The sequence below is a fragment of the Stenella coeruleoalba genome (assembly GCF_951394435.1).
Source record: "Stenella coeruleoalba genome assembly, chromosome: 8".
Lineage (NCBI taxonomy): Eukaryota > Metazoa > Chordata > Mammalia > Artiodactyla > Delphinidae > Stenella > Stenella coeruleoalba.
The window spans coordinates 17,570,354-17,593,300 of NC_137154.1; the positions used below are offsets into that span (position 1 = coordinate 17,570,354).

The following is a 22,947-nucleotide window of genomic DNA, read 5'->3' on the forward strand; positions in this document are numbered from 1 at the left end:
CTCTGCATCTAGTTCTGTCCTTCTATAACAGAAGCCCTGGAATCCCCAGACACTGAAGATAAGACATCCTTTACTAGAAAACATCTTATTTTCCCCATTCCATAAAATCCATCAAGTTTTCACACCTTGAGGCTTTTATATTTTACCACTTGCAAAATGTGGGGCTTTTCGGACACCTTTCCATGGCACAAACCCCTCTCCCCCTCTGTTCTACTCTGGAGGAAAAAGTCACGTGGCAATTGCCTTCTTCTAATTCTCCTCACCTCTTTCAGACTACCTTTTAGTGTAAAACATTTCCTGTGACTGCTAAATCTCTTTGGTTATATGCACTGGTTAATTACTTTCCAAAGCATCTGTTGCTTGTCAGGCAAACATGTTCCATGTGTTTGTGAAAATGGCTTTTCTTTCCAGAAAATTCACTGAAGACATTCTGTAATACAGGGAATAAGAAAATGAAGTCCCTCCCATGTGTTAGGCACCTGCTATCTATCAGGCACCCCTCTAATAATTTCCTCCAATCCTTTTAGTAACCCTGTGAAATAGGTAATATTACATTTTACACATCAGGAAAAGGAAGAATTGTGGAAATCAAATCATTGGCTATATAAATAAAATTTGAATCCAAGTATTTGTATTACTATCAAGTGTTGGGGGCAGTGTTTTCTGATTTGATATTTGGATTGTGGGAATCATATAATGAAGACATATTACCCCCCCCCTTTTAAAAAAAAAAAAACAACAACAGTGGTTAGATGCCATGAAGTAAGTGGCAATGCCTTAACCGTATGCGTGTTGTTAGACCCGAAGTTCTCTTCCATCCTTGTCAAGGGGAGTGGTAACCTTCTCTCCTTTCATACAACACATTACCCCCTTTTTTAAAACAACAGTAGTAGCCATGAGCACGTCCACCATCACAACCACCACCTAAAATCCACGATAATCTGTGGATCACAGTGCATCACTCTCAAGGGAAAAGTTCTATATGCAGTGAATAAGCACAGAGGGCAAAATAAGTGTGGCAGGCAAATTTCATTGATCTCCAAGATTCCTGCCCCTTCCCCATTATATATTCCCTTTATAAACCCCTCCCCTTGAATGTAAGTGGGACTTGTGAATATAATGAGTCATCACACCTGCGATTATGTTACATTATACAACAGAAAGGATATTTCAGATGTAACTAAAGTCTTCAGTCAATTGACATTGAGTTACTAAAAAAGGAGGTTATCCTGTGTGGACCTGATCTAATCAGATGAGTCCTTAAAAGACTTCAGATAGATTCAAAGTGAGAGAGTTTACTCCTGCTTGCATTAAAGGAGAAAACAACCATGTTGTGAACTGAACATAGAGCCATGTGGCAAGTATACCAGGTCAGCCTCTAGGGGCTGAGGGCATTCCCTGGCCAATAGCCAACAAGCAAATGAGGACTTTATTCCAATAACTGCAAGGAACTCAATTCTGCCAACAGCCACTCACCTTGGAAGAGGACCTTGAGCCTTAGGTGAGATCACAGCCCTGGCTGACACCCTGATTTCAGCCTGAGGAGACCCTGAGCAGAAGACCCAGTTAAGCCATTCCCATGGACATCCTTTTAAGCTGCTAAGTTTGAGATAACTTGTTACTCAGTAATAGAAAACAAATATTCAGTACATTGAGTTAACTGTCAAATGAGTGATGGATGGTAGGTACTATGAGCTCAATAAAGTGGAAATAAATCAATTTGTTGGGAGGGATGTTAATATTGCTGCAGAAGAAGAATCTTCAACTCACTGGGGATAGACGCTCTATACCAAACTTTTCCATTCTACTCTCCTTTTTAATATGTCATTTTCTTAGGGTGGTTTCCCCAGAAGCAGACCCTAAGACAAGGATTCACATGCACAAGATTCTTAATGAAAATATTCCCAGGGAGAGCTGAGCAGAGAAAGGGAAGAAGCCAAGCAAAGAGACAATTTCAGGCAAAACCCCAGCTGTAGCTGAATCTCACATTGGCAGTCTAAAGTATTATTGTACACTAACATTTATCCTTACTTGGGACCAGAAGTTTGGGGTTTCATATTTGGCAGCAGTCGGTCACTGGCGAATAACATCCCGGTGCTGGCATTGCCATCTCACTACAAATACAAGCAACATCAAAGGCAGCTCCAGTAATTCAGGGGCAGGTCTTGGAAGGGAGACACAGGAGAAGACAGTTAAAAGAAAAACAGGAGGAGGTGGACTTCCGGTTTCCAGTCCAGTATGAAAGAAGCTTGGAAATGACCATTCTGTTCTAACAAGAAGTGAAAATCTGAGCAAACTAAAAAATCAACAGCTCTTCTTAGATCCATACGAGAAGTGAGGTCACAGGAAAAGCCAATGCCCCCTAAATTGGAGAGAATGGCAGGCCAATACAAAGAATAACAACGTATTAGAGCAGAAACCTCTGAGGAATTAATACAGGATAAGAAACCCTGAACTATAATTGATGGATTTCTAGAGACTCATTGTGTACAAGTCTGAGAGTTAAAAACTACAGAGGGACTCAGGCATTGGGAAGCCCCACACTTTTGTGAGTTTTACCTTCCAGAGCTTTAATCAGGTTATCATAGTGAATGCTGAAAAAAATTCCCTCATACTTCTGCCAGGGGAAGGAGAAAAGGGACCATTTTGAAATATGCCAGAACATTCTGTTCTCCTTAACAAGGTCTACCCTCAGAAGAATCTATTTTACCACAGCCTAAACTATTGGGGTTTTATCAGAACCCAGCTGACCTGGGGGAAGAGGAAGAAAAAATTCTAACTCCAGGCCACTCTACCATACTGTCCCACTTAAATGCAGGGGAGAGCTGAGAAGCATGTATGAAGTTCACAGTCTAGAGGCACAAGCTCACTAAAAGTCTGAAACCTAATCAAAGAACTACAGAATGCTTCCTCTTCCCCCAAACCTTACTATCACATCACTAAAGGCCTATTTATGGCAGTTCCATTTCCCTAGCACATCATGCATAACTTTCCAGAAGAACTTACAATACACATGAAAAGGCAAAAAACACAGTTGGAAGACACAGAGAAAGCATCAGCAATCAGACTCAGATATGACAATGATGTTGGAATCAACAGGGCAGGAATTTAAAACTACTATGATTAATATACTAAAGAATCTAATGGATAAACTAGACAGCATGCAAGAACAAATGAGCCATGTAAGCAGAGAAAAAATTCTAAGTAGGAACCAAAAAGAAATGCTAGCGATCAAAGCACTGTAGCAGAAGTGAAGAATGCTTTTACTGGGCTCCTTAGTAGACTGGGCATGACAGAGGAAAAAATCTCTGAGCTTGAGGATATCTCAAGAGATACCTGCAAACTGAAAACAAATAACAGAATATCTCTGGGACAACGATAAAAGGCATAACATATTTGTGATGGAAATAACAGATGGATAAGAAAGAGCAAAGGAACAGAAGATATATTTAAAAACATAATGAATGGGACTTTCTCCAAATTAATGTCAAACACAAAACCACAGATCCAGGAAGCTTAGAGAATATCCTGTAAGATACACACCAACAAACTACACCTTGAAAGGCAGTATGGCAAAACTCACATAGGGAGAAGTAGACAATCTGAATAGACAATGTCAAGAGAATGAAAAGATAAGCCACAAACTGGGAGAAAATTTTGCAAAAAGAATATTGGATAAAAGACTGTTATCCAAATAGACAAAGAATGCTTAAAGCTCAACAATAAAACTCAACAATAAAAAAACAAACAAGCCAATTAAAAAATATGCCAAAGACCTTAAAGATACCTCAACAAAGAAGATATGCAGATGGAAAATAAGCATATAAAAAGATGTTCCACATCATATGTCATTAGAGAAAGGCAAATTAAATGACTTCCTAACTACACACCTTATTAGAATGGCCAAAATCCAGAACACCGGAGGCTGGTGAGGTTGTGAATCAACAGAAACTCTCATTCATTGCTGGTGGAAATGCAGAATGGTACAGCCAATTTGGAAGAGAATTATTTACCCAAAAGTGCTGAACACTTATGTCCACACAAAAACCTGCACATGAATGTTTATAGCAGCTTTATTCATAATCACCAAAACTTGGAAGTAACCAAGATACCCTTCAGTTGGTGAATGGATAAGGAAATTTTGGCATATCTAGACAATGGAATATTATTCAGCACTAAAAAGAAATGGGCTATCAAATCATGAAAAGACATGGAGAAAACTCAAATGCATATAACTAAGTGAAATAAGCCAATCTAAAAAAAGGTGCATACTATATGACTCCAATTACATAACATTCTGGAAACGGCACAACTATGGAGACACTAAAAAATTCAGTGCTTATCAGGATTTAGGGAGGAGGGAGGGCTGAATAGGCTGAGCACAGAGGATTTTTAGTGCAATGAAAATACTGTCTGATACCATGAGGGTAGATACATGTCATACATTTATCCAGATCTATAGAATGTGTGGGGGCAGGTATATATGGGAAATCTCTGTACCTTCCTCTTCATTTTTTATGAGCCTAAAACTGCTATTAAAATAAAGTCTATTAAAGAAAAGAAAAATACAAGGGGAATATGATAATATACCAGAAATTTGTAAAAGGATTCAAGTGAATCTGGGTGATGTATCAGTAATATCTATTACAATTATGTACCATTGACAAGATTACAATTAACAGCTTAATAACTCTGGAGTCCTGCTTCTAAAAATTTAAAAAACAGTAAATTGACTAAGAAAATGTGCCTTTTAATACTACTATAACTGCCATTCATTAAATGACTATTATGTCCCAGACACCATTTCAGTTAATAAGTAGCACAACCTTATGACATTAGTTCTACTACAATCCTCATATTACACATCAGGAAATTTTGGTTACAAGAGATAAAATAACTTGGCCAAGTGAATGTACCCTCTAAGTGGGTGAGCTGAGATTTGAATTATCTGAGTCAGATCATGTGTCCATGCACTACATTAAGCCACTATCATTTTCAGTAGGTTTAAGGTATGATGTTGGCAAATTATCTCAGATAATAACCATAAAAAGTGTTTACCATGTGCCAGAGTCTTCTAAGCACTTTATGTAGATTAACTGTCTTAACACTTCAAAAGAGTACATGTCTTTATCATTTTTTTGAGTGAGGTGTGTTATTTACTATGGTCAGCCAATGCATAACAATGAGAGATGTTTAATATCCTGGAAACATTGTGCTCATAATTTCTTTATCTCCCTCCCATTCTCCTTTCCTTCCTTTCCCTTTTTTTCCTTTGTATCTTGATTTAATCTTTAACTAACTTGCATTGGACACCACATTTCAGCAAAAATCATGATGATATTAATGAGTTACAAAAGAGCAATTAAATATGAAGCCTGCTCTCAGGACCTTACAAAAACTTAGATGAATGCATAAATGCTTACAGCATAAACTGAAGAGGGGGGCTCAGAGAGACTACTTCATAGATACTCAAAGAAGGAAGAAATTGAATTTACAGTTGACCATTGAACAACATGGGTTTGAACTGCACAGATCTGCTTATGAGTGGATTTTTTCCTGGTAAACACTATAGTACTACCTGATCCACAGTTGGTTGAATCCACCAACACAGAACTGTGGATTCGGAGGGACAACTATGGGACTTGAACATCTGAGGATTTGGGTAGATGGGGCAGGTCCTGGAGCCAATCCCCAAGCATTGTTCAAGGGTCAACTGTATTTGAAAATATTGACAGTTAAAATAGACTTTGAAGGATAATTGGATTCATATTTATTGTGATGCAGGGATAAACCATCATCGGTGGAAGGAATAGTAGGAACACCTTCATAAGTTAGGAAGGAGCAGCTTTTCTGGTATCCGGGTAAGTACTTCAATTTGGCTGTGGCAAAGAAAAGATTAGGGGAGTGGTATGTAGGTTGGTGCCAGATTGTCTACTCTAAATGCCAAGTTAAGAAGTTTAGGCTTTAATTTTCACTCAAAGTTCACAGTTCTAATTTCTGAAGTTTAGGCTTTAATTTTCACTCAAAGTTCAAAGTTCTAATTTCTAAATCCCAGTTGGATGAGAAAACTATCAGATTTTGGACAATGCTTAAACGTGTATTTTTACTCAGGGTAATTGTCTATCTCTTGATGCGAAACCAAAGGGATATTTTAAGAGTTTGTTTATTTTGCTGTTTCAGTAGACACTGGAGAAGAGAATATTAGTTGAAGTTCCTCTAAGATATTTTCTTATGACCAATGAACACCTGCCATGAGATGTGTTTCTTTTTGATGTCTTTTTAATCAGCTTACCAATTTGCAGTTAGAAAACAAAGTAGCTAAAGCCGCAGTAAGTCTGGAAGCACAGTAATCCTCACCTCCCTCTCAGATCAGCATTGCTTCTATTGAGCCTGCTTATTTGTTTTTGTCTCTATTCAAGAAGAGGGATAAAAACCTTATTATGAAGCTTTCATTAGTGACCTGAAATACCACCACAAAGACGATGGTTTTTTTCCTGTGTTTATTTAGACAATTATTCACTTACAATGTAGGTTTGTGGAATTGAGCACAGAAAATAATGGACAAGTACTTATTAACAATTTCATTATAAGCCAGTAAATGTAAAATCTCAAACTGCATCTCATCATATCAAACTAGATGGATTTTTGACTGCCTTCCAGGACTTCAGTTAAATAAATAAGTAAATTTCCTTTATTGAGAAGTTCTAACACCACAGACTGTTACCCACTCTGTGCCTGAGCGCTTATATGGAGGAGGAACATGCAACTTATCCAAAGAGGAATGGTTTTGACAGGAAAAGAAGGAGATATTAACAGTTATAGCAGCATCTATGTGAACTGTCCCAGGCTAACTGAGATACACTGTCACCTGATTTATTGGAATTTCAAAGAAGCTAGGAGGTCTAGAGTATATTCCTGATCCATTGTCAACTTTAGCAGTGGGTGCTGCTTCTAACATCTACTGATTTCCTATACTCTGACAAAAGATGCTTCGTAGGGCTTGTTGATGGCAGGGGAGTTTGTGAGCTCCCCAAATTCTCATTCTGGTCATTACTCACACTGGCTTAGGGAGATGTTTGAATTTCATGGATAGATAACTTTTCCTTGGAACTCAAACTCAAGGATCATATGATATTGTTCCAGATAATGAAAGACTCTAAGGAATACAAAAGGAATTTTATAAATTCCCTATCTTGAGTACTTCATTTAAGAAGTATGTTGATTTTGACTCTAAATATAGAATTGACTCATTTCAACTCCCTTTTCATGGTAGCTACGTGATTTATGAGAAACATGTCTTTAATAATGTAGAGGAAAGATAGTTTCCAGGAGGTGCATCAGTGTTGCTATCTCTCTTAGCACTTAGAATCTCAGGAAAGAAGCATAGAGTAATGGACAGATCCTTGTGGGTAGGCAAGCGATATTTCAATGCTAGCTCTGCACTTCCTAGCTGAGTGATTCTGGGTTAGATGCTTAACCTACCTGGACCTTAGTTTCTTCATTACCTCATAACACTGCCTATGAATCAAACATTCTGAAAAGCACTTTACATGAATCATCCCATTTTAACTGCCACGACAACACTTTGAGGTAGGTTTTTTTTTTTTTTTTTTTTTTGCGGTACGCGGGCCTCTCACTGTTGTGGCCTCTCCCGTTGCGGAGCACAGGCTCCGGACGCGCAAGCTGAGCGGCCACGGCTCACGGGCCCAGCCGCTCGGCGGCACGCGGGATCCTCCCGAACTGGGGCACGAACCCGTGTCCCCTGCATCGGCAGGAGGACTCTCAACCACTGCGCCACCAGGGAAGCCCTCATTTACATATTTATATTTCCAACTAGTGTGTACTTTCCAAGGGACAGAAATTTTGCCATTTTTGATCACTGCAGACACAGAAATTGATGCTCAATAAATACATGTGAAAGAAAGGAAGAAAGAAGGAAAAAAGGAAAGGAAGGAAGAAAGAAAGGAAGTTGCTAAAAGTGATACATCTATTCAGGATTTGAATTAGGAGTTGAACCCCAGTAATCTGAACCCACAGTGCTTCACTACTCCTTTATATTGTCTCCTTAGCTTGAGGTGCCACTGTGAAAATTAAATGAGAAACTTCCTAAATATGAGCTCAGTGGATATGTATTCACTCCCCTTTCTTCCTCTCAGATCTGTGTCTCTTGGATTACTGGGGATTCATATGCTAGAAAATAAAGAAACATTGCCTTACCCAACTCTCAAGGGACTCATTCATACTGGAGAGCTCATTTAATGATTTACAATGGATGAATATCTCTTTCCTTGGCAGGAAATCTACTTAAAGAAAACAAATTAAGATCAGTTACTTTATGCATTTATGGGACCTGATCCAGGAAAAATCCATAAAGAAATTACTTCATCAGACTCAGTCTTTTTCAACAGTCTAAGCTACTTTTTTAATGTTCCTGATTAGAGTAGACTTTTGATGTACAGTCACTATTGTTATAATCACAGTAATTGTTATGATTATTATTTAAGAAAATAACATTAGCACCTTCAAAGATGCACAAATGAGTAACAAGGTAAAATTTGTAATATTTCCAAAGTGTGAATTTGAACCTTGAATGACAGGAGACTGGTGTTCATGGTAAGACTTATAGATATTAAAAAGTGAGCAACTTGAGAATATGGAAAAATTGGAGCTTTTGTACTTTGCTGGTAGGACTATAAAATAAGGAAGCTGCTTTGGAAACTGCCTCAAAAAGCTAAACACAAAGTTACCATGTGACACAACAATTCCACTCCTAGATATATAACCAAAATAATTGAAAACGGAGACTCAAACAGATAATTGTATGCCAATGTTCACTGAAGAGTTATTCATAGCAGCCCAAAGCTGGAAATAATCCAAATATTCATCAGCAGATGAAGTGATAAACAATATATACATACAGTGGAATATTATTTATCCATAAAGAGGAATGAAGTTCTGACACATGCTACAACAATGATGAACCTTAAAAAATTATGCTAAATGAAATAAACCAGGCACAAAAGAACAAATATTATATAATTCCACTTATATGAAATATATAGAATTAGCAGAATCAGGGAGACAAAGTTGATCAGAGTTTACCAGTGACTGGGGGAAGAGAGGGGTGGGGAGTTATTGGTTAATGGTTACTGAGTTTCTGTTTGGGGTGATGAAAGAATTTTGCGAGTAATGATGATGTTGCACAATACTGTGAATATAATTAACGTCACTGAATTTTTCATTTAAAAATGGTTGAAATGGCAAATTATATATATGTGTATATATATATATACATATATATACCATTACTACAATTTTTAAAAAGTATATAGTATTGTGACTTCTCATTGTCTTCTCATGCCAAATGTAGTTAACTCTCATAATGCAATAGAAGGGTTTTTTGGTAAAAAAGAAAAGGGTATTTCTTGAAAAATGGAACTCTGGTTGAACTTGAAGGAATGTTGAACTGTGGTAAGGAAAAACATGGCTATCCACAGTAGTATGATAAAAGAGGAAGCTTGGTGAGAAATGTCTTATGACTAAAGTTAAAAATTTGCAGACTTCTCAGGAGATACTTCTGGTGAATGCTGTGCTTACACTGTGCCACAAAATTTTCCAGAGTTGCACTAAAATCTGCATAATGGTATCATCCAGCATGAGAAGAGGCCTCAAAATCAGTAATTTGGGTAATTTGGAGTTAGATTATATAGGCATCTTTATTGCAGTACCACTGACATCATTTAGTACGTTAGTGCACATAGCAAATTACCAAGAAAAAGATCCTGTCGTCAGCAGTTTCCAAACTCAATTTACCGTAGAATTTATTTACTCACATCATCAGTAAGACAAATACTTATCCCAGGCTGCAGTGTTGTTGAAACTGCCACACATAGTATCTGCTTTCTCACCAAATGGGAGGCCAGGGGGGATAAATTGTATTTTTGATAAAAAAAAATGTTTATATTCCTCCCTGAATGAGGATTTCTCTTCCTTACTCTATGGATGTCAGGCTTGCTCATGTGACTTTCTTTGGCCAATAACATGTGAACGGAATTTCCTGAGAACTTTTAGGAGCCAGTGTGTGGTATTCTTCCCTCTTCCGTGAGAAGAGAAATGTTCTATGTAGAAGCTGCTCTATCAGCCATATTAGTGATAGAAGTGTTCTGAACATGGGAGAAGAAGTGTGAATATTTGTGATCAGGAAGTCAACTGTGGTAGACAGTATTATTGCCTAAAAGTATCTTCTACTTTTCCCTGTAAAAGGATTACACTTTTCTGTCCCAATATCAGGCTTGTGCATGGGACTCACTTGGCCAGTGACAGGTGAGCAGAAATAATGTGTCTCCTGTCTCGTGAGCCGAAGCATGGTGTTCCCTATTCACGACATTGTGAATATTCCATGTAGATATACTGTTCAGTCAGTTTGGATCCTGGATTAAAGATGACATAAAGACGTGCTGCAGTTGATCTAATGACAGAGTATGGTATGAGTGAGAAATAATCATCATTATTTTAAGCCACTGACATTTTGGAGTTGTTTGTTACCTCCAAACCTAGCCTAGCTGAACTAATATTGATAGATTAGGAAGCCCAGGATATACTTAATTATACTTAAGTATATACTTAATACTTAATTATCCCATCCCCCGGAGATATTGTGAATGGTTCAGGAATAGGCTCATAGGTTAAATCAGGCTAATTAACATTCTCTTCCCAGATTCTAATTTGAAGAGTTGGTTTCAAGGCAATAAATATTTCATCCCATTTTAGTAATGGAAGTCTTACAGTTGCCAGGAATACAATCATTGGCTACTATGAGAACCAGTCACTTGGTGATAGCTTTTAAAACTATTGATGCTGCAGGTTGGTGTTAAAACAGAATTTTCAGTGCTTTAGAACTATCTCCTTGAATTTTAAGAACCAAATCTTAACAGTTTTATGGTGCCAGTGCTTAGTTATCTCCTATTGTTAAATTGTAACAGTGAGTTGATGCACCACACGTTGTAGATTAGAAAATGTTGGGCTTCCCTGGTGGCGCAGTGGTTAAGAATCCACCTGCCGATGCAGGGACACGGGTTCGATCCCTGGTCTGGGAAGATCCCACATGCCGCGGAGCAACTAAGCCCGTGCGTCACAGCTGCTGAGCCTGTGCCCTGGAGCCTTCAAGCCACAGCTACTGAAGCCCGCGCGCCTAGAGCCCGTTTTTATCTACTAATATGTCCTGTGTTTCTTTGGAGGGAGGTATGTCATACATAGCTATCCCCTGATTTGTTTTTATGACAGAATAAATCTCCAGAGATTAATGATTTGTAGAACTTATCTTGGAAAACTCTGCTCTATAAGTAACTCGTGGCTTCTGAATGTCTTACATCACGGAGCGTGGAAGTCCAGCTCCCTGTAACCCAAATAAATGTTGTGTTAATAATTCAAAATACTAAACAGAGATGTGTGTTCTGACCACTATTAGTGAATTCATGGGGACATAATTTACCCCCTAGGGACAAACTATTCTTTATCATTGTTTTCTGGAGAAATCATGGAAGAAATTTTTATAGGTACATATGAGATTAGTGACCAAAAAGCTGAGTATATAGACCTCAGCTCCAGAAGAGTACCTCATCTACCTTACTCTTATATCCACTTGAAGAACCTGGTGTCTTCAAGAATTCGTGCATTCTAATCGCATAACTTTATTACTATACTTAGCAGACACCTTTTAGAATATGAGTCCATTACACACCAACCAATTCTCTAAAATCTTTAGGCCAGTTTATATTTCCTTGGAAATTGTGATTGGAGTTAAGAAGCTGCTTCTGAATATATTAGAAATGTAGCATACACACTTAGAAGATAAGCACGAGCATGTTCTTCTCTATGAATGAAAAACAAAAACAAAAACAAGGAAAGTGAAGTCTACAGAGACAGAGGAGATGGGAGCAGATGTCCCAGGAAGAGCTAAGTTTCAGATGGCCTTACACTTTTGGGTTCTATAAAGGAGAATTGTTGAGGTTAGTACCTGCATCACAAAATTATACTGAGGATTAAATGAATTGATACATGTAAAGTACTTAGATAGATACCAGGCATAAATGTTCAGTATGTGTATTATTTATGTATATAGAAAGCTCTGGAATAGCTTTTGTTTTATGCTCTGGAAGCTACTAAAATTTTACCTTTATCAATACTTTTAGGCAATTGTATTATGATATGGCTTGCTGTTTTTTCTGTGTGTGTGTGTGTGTGTGTATACATACATATATGAGTGCATAATTAGGTATTATCTGTCTTAGGGTTTATTGAGGTATTTCGTTCCATGAGTTTAAAATTTTCAACAAATTTGGGAAATTTGAGCCATTATAACTTCAAATATACCATCTACTCACTCTACACTTTTTCTTCTGAGATGTTCATTACAGGTATGCTAAACTACTTGATATTTTCCCACAGATACTGAAGTTATTTTTATATTTTTCAATTTTTTTTTCTCTTTGTGTTTAGTTTTGACAGTTTCTATTTCTATACTTTCAGGTTCATTAATCTTTTATTCTGCAGTCTCTAATTTGAGGTTAATCTTATTCAATAAATTTTTCATTTCACATATTGCATTTTTCTTTCTAGAATTTCCCTTTGATTCTTTCACCTTTATATTCATGATGTCCTGTAAATTATTGAACGTATTGTTGGAATTGTTTTGATATCCTAGTCTGCTAATTTCATCATCTTTAACATTTCTGGATCTGCTTTTATTTACTAATTTTTCTTCTGGATTGGGTCACATTTTCCTGCTTCTTGGAATGATTAGTGAATTTTTTATTAAATGCTGAAATCGTCATATATTATGTTGTTGGAGGTCCAATTTCTTTGTATCGTTCTAGAGAATGTTGAGTTTTGTTCTATCCAGGTAGTTAAGTTACTCGCTATTGGATTAATCCTTCCCAGACTTGTTTTTAAGTTTTTAAAGTCATTCTAGTGAAGTCTTTACTTTAGAGATAGTTCAGCCATAGCCCTAAGGCGTGACACTTCCGGGCTCTCTCCTGGATGCTCTTGGTATTCAACAAGGACTGGCAATTTTGAGATGTTGGAAGTCAAATATTTTCAAGCTCTGTGTGAGCTCTCAGAATTGTTTGGTTTACCATTCTCTGTTCTTTGCCCAGCCTCATGGAGCTTCATAGTCAAAGCTCAAGGGTTGTTTTCTGCATAGCTCCTCCTTTCCTGAAATCCTTTTTATAAATTCCAGCTACCTTATTTTGTCTAAACTCTTATCTCTGTTTCCTCAACTCAGTGGGACTGCCATTTTTTCTACTTATGATCTCTCTTAATGTATCACTGTTTAGAAGTTGCTTCCAGCCAAAAATCTGTGGCAAATTTAAAGATCATCTTATTTGCTTTCCTATTCTCAAGTATCACAATCTTGTGCTGTCATCCACTGTCTGGAAAAATAGCTTTTTAAAAATATGTAGTATTTTTTGTTTGAAAAATTTCTTAAGAGAAGAAGGGTAAGTCGATCCAACTTATTCCATCACTGCTGGGGATGGAATTTCCATCATTATTATTGCTGCTTTTAGAAATTACAAGAGTGGGAATGCATTTTGTTCCCATAACTTTACTAGTTAACCCCATCAATATTGTTTCTGATATTCTCCTGCTGCTGCTACTGCTCTTGGAAGACTTAAGTATTTTAGTAATGCCATCATCTTTTCTGGGCAAAAATAGTGTTCCTTAGTAAACTAATTTTGTCATAGACTAAATCAGAGATATATGTGCTCTAAATAAACTTCCGTCCATAGGTTTTACATATTAATTTTAGTTACTTTATCGAGTGCCTACCATGTGTCATATTTTATGTAAATGATCTCTTATTTACCTGATAGACTGTATATGAAGTAGTTATTATTTTTTCACTGTAGAGATGAAAATTTTTAATTTCAAACATTTAATTAACTTACATAGCTAATAAGGTAAAGGGCTATAATTTGAACTCAAGTCTTTCTGCCTCTTTATTAAGTACAGGAAAAAGAAGAGAAGCCAAGTTAGAAACAAAAGGTTATAGTCACATGTCTTCTAGCGATACATACTAGAAGTGTGGGCTGCAAAGTACTTCTTGTTGGAGACTAATTGTCCACAATGAGATAAGAATACTGCTTCAAATGTAGTTGAGACACTAAGCAGAGTGTTAAAGTTCTGCTGACTATTTTCATAGCAAAACTTTTTCGATGAGGGAAGCAGTGAGCTACATTTTCTTTAACATTCTGTTGCAAGCTGCTTATTTCATCATCAATTATTAACAGAGAGCTCGGCACTTGGAGTAGCACTGTCTTACACCCGCTGTTTTCATAACATGAATGACTTGTGTAATTTTTCTGGACCTCAAAAATAAAGAGATCTGAACAAAAATAACTTGAACATCTTTTCCTGCTCTTAACATCATTTAATGATGATAAATTATTTACAAATAAACATACATAACAGTGACAGAATGAAGTAAGTATAATAGCAAAGGCCTTCATTTTTCACATGAAGGCACTGAGAAGTATCTGAAAAAATATTAAAATATTTCTATGGGTAGTTGAAGTATTGGAAAGCTGAATCTCTAGACAGCGTGGTATCTAAACACAAGCTCTGTTGCCAGCTTAACCTCAGTTAACGTTCTCTTTGCCATTTACTATCTGTGTGGTCTTGAGCAGTTTCTTTAAATGCTGAGTTTCAGGTTAAATTATTTGAGAAATGGAGGTATTAATGCCCAGGGCACAGAATTTTTGTGACTGTTAAATGAGTCCATGAATTTATAAGGATTAGCTCAGTACCTGTTATAGTGTAACTGCTTAACAAATGATATTATTAAATAAAATACCTGCATGTGTATTCTTCTGAAGTCACATAGCCCTTTTACTTTACTTGTCTTATATTGCTCATATAGCCTCACTTTATATATACTGTATTTGGTTAGTTTATCCCCATAATTACGCTATAAACTCCTTCAGAGAAGATAGTATGGCTTAGGAAAAAATATGCAAATAATTCATGTACAATCATTATGACTGAATAAACAGATAAATTAATTAACAGCTTAAATTTACACCAAATACTAAGTTTTGCTGAGTTACACAATAATGTCACTTTCAAAGGTAATTACTTATCACCTAAGCACAGCACGGTGCCTTGGAGAATAATTTGAATGCTTGATACAAAAACCTCAGTACTTTTCTTTAATTTTTTTTTGCTTATATTAGTTTTCTAGGGCTATCTTCATACAAACTGGGTGGCCTAAACAAGAGAAATGTATTTTCTCGCAGTTCTGGAGGCTAGAAGTCTAAGATCAAGGCAGATTTGGTTTCTTCTGAAGCCTGTCTTTTATCTTGCAAGATGGCTGCTTTTTCCCTGTGTCCTCAAGTGGTCTTTCCTCTGTGCCTGAGACCTTGGTGTCTCTCTGCATGTCAACAATTTCCTCAGATTAGATTAGGGACCACTCTAACAGCCTTGTTTTAACTTAAACACTTTTTTTTTTTTTTAAACATCTTTATTGGAGTATAGTTGCTTTACAATGGTATGTTAGTTTCAGCTTCACAACAAAATGAATCAGTTATATATATACATATGTTCCCATATCTCTTCCCGCTTGCGTCTCCCTCCCTCCCACCCTCCCTATCCCACCCCTCCAGGCGGTCACAAAGCACCGAGCTGATCTCCCTGTGCTATGCGGCTGCTTCCCACTAGCTATCTACCTTACGTTTGGTAGTGTCCATGCCTCTTTATCGCTTTGTCACCGTTTACCTTTCCCCCTCCCCATAGCCTCAAGTCCATTCTCTAGTAAGTCTGTGTCTTTATTCCTGTTTCACCCCTAGATTTTTCATGACATTTTTTTTTTCTTAAATTCCATATATATGTGTTAGCATACGGTATTTGTCTGTCTCTTTCTGACTTACTTCACTCTGTATGACAGACTCTAGGTCTATCCACCTCATTACAAATAGCTCAATTTCGTCTCTTTTTATGGCTGAGTAATATTCCATTGTATATATGTGCCACATCTTCTTTATCCATTCATCCGATGATGGACACTTAGGTTTAAACACTTTTTAAAAGGCTTTTTCTCCAAATATAGTTACAGTCTAAGGTAGTGGGGGTTAGGAATTGAACATGTGAATGGGGCGGGGGACACACATCAACCCAGAACACTGCCCTTTCCCTCTTTGTCCTCAATAAACTTGTTAATTAACTGTAGAGACTTGAAAGAGTAACTCTTTGTGCGTTCTTATCTGTGTGTCTGTGTGGATGAGCATGTTTCAGACAGACACCTAAGCACCTAAGGACATGTGATATTCCAAATGGAAAAGTGAGGAAAGTATACAAGACTGTTGTGCTTCAAGTCACTAGTGTATTCCTTCAGACTTCTGACAAGCTACATACATGACTTAGGAAGGGAATTTGCACTGAAGGTACTATAAAAACAGTATTCTATAGGGGATATTTAAAAACCTCAGGATGTTATGCATTTGAACTTGAAATTTATGTCAAGAAATTCTGCTTTTCTCCAAGGAGAAAAGTCTCAACTGGTAGCTGTGTTGCAGGAAGGGGGATCCTTTCCAGGGCCCGAGAGTGGTCTTTTGTCTAACACTCGGAAATGAATTGTCCGAGGAGACACACGTGCTGACAAAGCAAGAGACTGCATTGGGAAGGGGCACCCAGGTGGAGAGCAGCAGGGTAAGGGAACCCATGAGAGCTGCCCTGCCACGTGGCTCGCAGTCTTGGGTTTTATGGTAATGGGGTTAGTTTCTGGGTTGTCTCTGGCCAGTCATTCTGGTGGTATGCTCATTGCTCAGCCATGATGGATTCCAGGGAGGAGGATTCTGGGAGGTTGGTAGGACATATGAAGTGACATTTCCTCTCTCCCTTTGACCTTACCCGAATTCTTCTGGTTGGTGGTAGCTCATTAGTTCCGCGTTCCTTACCAGGATCTCCTGTTGTGAGATAACTCGTGCAGGTGGTTACTATCAGGCCTGGCCAGGGCAGGCGGTTTTGGTCAGTGGTTCCCCTAACAGTTGAAGTTTGGGTACCTTTAATCCTCTTTATTTTTATTTATTTATTTCACCTTGAGAGTGGACTGTGTTTCCAGCTGACAGACCTTTATGTCTCTTCTTTGGAATTGCATTTCACACAACTCCCTGAATCACCACAGAAAATTACCATGTTTAATCAGTGAAGACCAGAGAAATGAAAGAATAACCACTTGTCTGTGGTCAGTTTCTTTTGATGCAATACATATACTGGTGAGCTACAGATTTATGGGTTTGAAAGCTAAATTCGATTAGAAGCTGAACTTTTTTCTATAAGGAGCTGCTTTATCTTTGTGTTTAGAGCTCTGCTCACACAGAAATTTGTTAAAAGTATATGGCAAAGAACTAATTAGAATTAATAATGATACTATAAAATTTTATTTTTAGAGAGACACACAATATCAGTATAGACACATTATTTTATGGAGTTTTTAATAAGTGTGTTACCGAACAAAACTCAGGTCTGCTAGCCTGTATGTAGTAAAGCCAATCTACCGACCTGGGTTGTGGTGAAGGAAAGTGCAGTATTTATCATAAGGCAACAGAAAAGGAGTCTGGGGCAGCTAATGCTCAAAAAAAACCCAGTGGGTTTCAGGGAAGCATTTTTTAAAGGCAACGTGAGGGAGGTGATTCATGAGGTATGTGACTGGCTCAATTCTCTGATTAGTTGATGGTGAAGTAACAGGGTGGTGTCATAGGGGTTACCATTATCAATCCTCAGGCTCCAGTAGGTCTGGGGGCTGTGTGCTCATGGTCATCAGGTAGTTAACTTCTTCCATTTGCTGGGGGTTTTAGCATCTGTGAAACAACTCAGGAAATGTGCAAGAAATACTGTTATCTAGGTATTTCAGAGAGGAACTAAAGATTCTGTGACTGCCGTATAGCTGATTTACTGCTTAATTGTTACCAGTTCTCCTGGTCCTACTGCTACTTTCGTTACTACACATTCACATCCTCCCCATCATTAATTCTTGAGCCAGGCTTTTGTGACTCTGGGGAGGCTTGGGAGATTGTAGCTTTTCTACAAAGAAGAGGCAGGCAGAGGACATGTGGGGAGGGGTCTATCCCAGGAAAGTCCCATAGGGTCCTGGTCAGTTACCAGTGAAAGTATTGACTAACATTTTGAAGGCTACCAGAATATGCCACCCCAAAATATGCCTCTTTGGCATATGGCTTATTTCGAGCTAAAGGCCATTGAGAACCAGCAGATGCAAGAGAAGCTCTAAAAACAGGGCACATAAAGGACATTTACATTTTAAAAGGAAATTTACATTTGTAAAGATGTGTCCCTCTCTCATGCCTGGAAGAAGAAGGCTCTTAACAACTCTTATCAGTGGAGAACGCACCAGCTTAAATCTGCAAAACAAATCTTACTAAACAACCTTTTTTTACTATACTTTTCCTGGTCACTTTCCCACAATTTGTCTCCCCTTCCCAGAAGCTGGAAACCTTCTTTCCTTTGTTTAACTTAAGGCAGTAGGTTTATAAGCCCAAATCAAAGCACCCCTTTGAGTTACTCATTTCTGGGTGTACATACTCAATACACATGTTAATAAACTTATGTTTGTTTTTCTCTCGTTAATCTGTCTTCTGCCAATCTAATTCATAGTACTCCAGCTGGAGACCTAAGATGAGTAGAGGAAAAATATTTTTTTTTTCCTCCCTTACAATGTTATAAGGATCTCAGTGACAGAAGTTCAACTACTGGTGATTTGAGATTTTAGCAAATGAAAATAAAAGACTGTTCACTTCTGAAATGTTCAAACATATTTTTCATCCCAGTGAATAAGATCCTTGTGAAAGTTGTACTTGAAATTCCTTTTCTAAATTCCCCAGAATAACTAGAACTATCAGCAGTCACAAGAGAGAGAGAAAGAGAGAGAGGGAACTCATCCATACCATTGTACACAGGTTACCTTCTTTTTCAGTTACAGTCAGTTTACTTGTGACAGCCTTTTATGATAGCTGCTGACCATCTTTAGATGCCATCTGGATCCCTCTAGGTATGTAATAGTAGTAGATTTATAGAGCACTTATCAGAGTTCTATTAATAGATTTTGATGAAATTCAAAGAAGATTTTTAAAAAATCTTTTCACTTCATCAGAGGTGTCCTAACGTTACCAAGTTTGAGTACAGCTTGAACTCTAAACTATTTGGCCCCTAATTTGGGTCTGATGTCCTTCCACACTTACGTTTCAAGACCGTGTCTTCCATTAACTTCTTGAATTGTGATACAGTGCAATTCTCGAAACACACTGAAATTGGAATTTCTCACTCTTAATTGAGAAACAATTTGGAGAACCTAAGACGCTATGAAATTCCTCTCTAGGCAAATGCACATGGGGACTTACATGCATACTTTTGCACACAAGTTCAAAGTTATGATTGTCGGATTCTCTTTCTCTGATCTCAAGTTTTTTTAAAAAAAATTGCATCGTAATAAATGAATTTGGACCTAAGAATTTCCTGGAATGACTTCTTAGGCTTGGTTTGTGTAACTCTGGGAGAACAACATTTCTGCTTAGTTTTTGTTAAAAAGTAATTATACTTATAAGAATAGACAAACTAATCTATGTTTTAGTCTAGTACAAAGTATTTTCATTTTAAATCATTGATATAAAAGCCGTAGCGAATTCCCTGGCGGTCCAGTGGTTAGGACTCCACGCTTTCACTTCTGAGGGCCTGAGTTCAATCCCTGGTCACACAAGCCACTCGGTGTGGCACCCCCCCACCCCCAAAAACAGCCCTAGATGCAGATCGTAAAGTCTAGTGTAATCAAGGATATTTACTGTAAAAATAATGATGTGAAAAACTGAATACCGTCAGTATGCACTTCAGAATAAAAGTTTATAACTTCCCACTTAGATTTTTATATTCTGGTAAATTGTGATCCATAGGTAGATATGCTTTATGATATGGCATTCATAGTAACCAGACGATTTTATACTGTCATACATCAAATGCTATTTTATGCCAAAGACTAATTCAGTAACTGGGGAAAGTAAATATGTATTTGACATGAACTAAGGATTTATGGATGTCAAAGAGAAAACTCACATAAGAGTTGCGAGTTTGAGTTTTATTCAGGGTCTTACTGAGGACGATAGTTCAGTAGACAGCCTCTCAGTAGTTCTGAGGAAACTGCTCCAGAGAGGGAGGAGAGGGAGCTGCTTTATGTAGGATACTTGGCTATGGAATACATGCAGTAAGCATACATCTTTGTAAAAGATTACTGCTAGTCACAAAGAACAGATATCTCAAGTTAATGATTTTAACGCTTTTCTACATATGAAAAGATGCAAGAATCTGGGTTCATTAAAATTCCTCCTGAGGTGTACATCTAACTATCTATGGATCCTGTTTTTTCAATGCATGGAGTGTTCCATACTGTTTTTCATCCTGAATTCCTCTCAGGGTGCACTGTAGGTCAGCAACTGCAGCAGGTCATGACTTAATTCTTGTAGAACTGGGTGGTGAGCTACGCTCTGTTCTTTGCATTACAATTAAGACAAAATCAACACATGAACCAATTAGGGAATAATTATGTATATCATATTGTACAGTAGTTAAAAAAATCTTTTTCAAAAGGAAACTCACAGATAGAGTTTTTGGTATAGATTAAATTTGGATGGTAGAGAGAAGAAGGTAGCATTTTCTAGTCTGGATTGTAGCAGTATCTCACTGAAACATATAAGAGTATTAATTAAATGTGTTAATCCTTCAAAACTACCATGTCTACACCCCTGGTTCCTGCTGTCACATTTGCATCCTATCTAATATACCTTCGATTATAAGGTAGTTTTTTTTATAACATGTAACTTGCTTACCTGAATATTTTCATTCACAACAAAATCTTGACTAAAAACAATTATCTACTTGTTTTAGTCTGCTAGCACTGTAATAAAGTACCAGAGACTGGGTGGCTTAAAGAAGAGAAATTTATTTTCTCACAGATCTGGAGACTGAAAGTCCAAGACCAAAGTGTCAGCAGAGTTGGTTTGGGTGAGGACCCTCCACTTGGGTTGTAGACTGCCACCAGCATGCTGTGTGCTCACTTCTTCTTAGAGAGGGAGAGCTTTGGTGTCTCTTCTTAAAAGGACACTAATCATAGCAGATCAGGTCTTCACCCTTATGACCTCACTGAACCTTAATTACTTTCTTAGAGGTCTCACCTCCAAATATAGCCACTCTGTGATTTAGAGCTTCAAAGTGTGAGTTTTGTGGGGGCCACAAACATTCAGTCCATAACACTACTTTTAAGCAAATAAACCCAAAAGAAATAAGAGAGAGCTAAAGAGACAGAAACTGTACAAAAACTTTCAAAGGTATAGAGAATAGTAAATGTGTCAAATTTTTGTTCCTCCAAAAATAGAGAAATAAAAATGAAAATCAGCGGGAGGTACTTTTTGAATAATGTCTGAGAATATCCCTGAATTTTTTTTAAAAATGTAGAACCTCAAATTTGAACAGTATCAAAGAATGCCATTCAGAGTAGATTAAAAATACACCATCAAGGCTTCCCTGGTGGCGCAGTGGTTGCGAGTCCGCCTGCCGATGCAGGGGATACGGGTTCGTGCCCCGGTCCGGGAAGATCCCACATGCCACGGAGCTGCCTGCACATCTGGAGCCTGTGCTCCGCAATGGGAGAGGCCACAACAGTGAGAGGCCCGCGTACTGCCAAAAAAAAAAAAAAAAAAAATACACCATCAAATAAGAATACAAAGAGATAAAATGAAAAGTAAAAGCATGAAAAATAAGTGAAGACTTGAAAAATCTCAAGAAAAAAGAAGTAGATGACATACCCAGAAACAAGAATCAGGTTAATGTCAGCATTTACCATCAACTATACAGTTGTAAGAAGACAACGAAGTATACTTTTTAAACTGTTAAAGGAAAAGAACTAAGAAATTTGATCGTAGAATTATATATCAACCTAAATTATCATTTGAATGTGAAAGTAAAATATATTGTCAAAAATATAAGACCTTCAAAATTTCACCACACTGAAATGTTCTTTGAAATTATTCTCAGATGAAGTAATCCAGGCACTTGAAAATATTTTCTGTGAAGTCCAAGATATTAGATATTTTAGACTTTTCAGGTCACATAAAGTTTCTGTTGCACATTCTTCTTCATTTGTTTGCTTTCTACAACACTTAAAAAAAAAAAATTCTTAGTTTGGAGGTATACCAAAACAGCCTGCAAACAAGTTTGGCCCATAGAACAGAGGGCATAGTCTGAAGATCCTTGAAGGTATTGAATAAAAGAGAAAAAAAAAATCTAGGAAATATGAAAAGTAAAGAAGATCAAATAACTTAATAAAAATTTGCCATAAAAATTTAGAACCAGAATTAAAGTGACCCAAACTTGTTCACATTATGGCACATGTTAAAAATTATAATAATGAAAAGACACACATGGATAAATGGATGAAGTTAATAGGCTATCCCACATCACCAGAACAATAAAAAATTGAATATATAACTTTTGAATCATTAAGTTAAAAGGTACATCTTTATAAAGAAAGGTACAAAAAGATAAAAGAGAAAATGTGGTAAAAATATGAAATAAGATGAAGAAGTGCCCTGATGTTATACATTTGTGATAAAAAAGTTCAAGAAGATAATTATTACCATATATTGCAATAACAATATAGCCTTCTAATGTATATGACAATAACCAATAAAACTGGGTTAGAGGTAAGAAGTGGAAAAATCAACTTTTTATTAAGCTGTTTTAGCAGAGTTCTTTCAGAAACTGATAAAGCAGAGAGAAAATAAAGGCCAGACTATTTGAATAACGTGATTAATAAAAGTTTCCTTTCTTTTTACCAAATAGTGCAAAAGTGCTCTCTTAAAACATGGAACAGAATCAATACAATAACACTACAAT

General features: G+C 37.2%; 1 pseudogene across 1 annotated transcript in view; it reads left to right on the plus strand.

Annotated features, from left to right (window-relative positions):
* Positions 1 to 22,947, plus strand: part of LOC307190369 (small ribosomal subunit protein uS17-like) — a 792,466-nt pseudogene that overhangs the window by 699,778 nt on the left and 69,741 nt on the right. The window contains exon 8 of the transcript XR_013831759.1: positions 5,785 to 5,861. The product of XR_013831759.1 is annotated as a small ribosomal subunit protein uS17-like (transcript). The remainder of the gene's footprint in view (positions 1 to 5,784; positions 5,862 to 22,947) is intronic.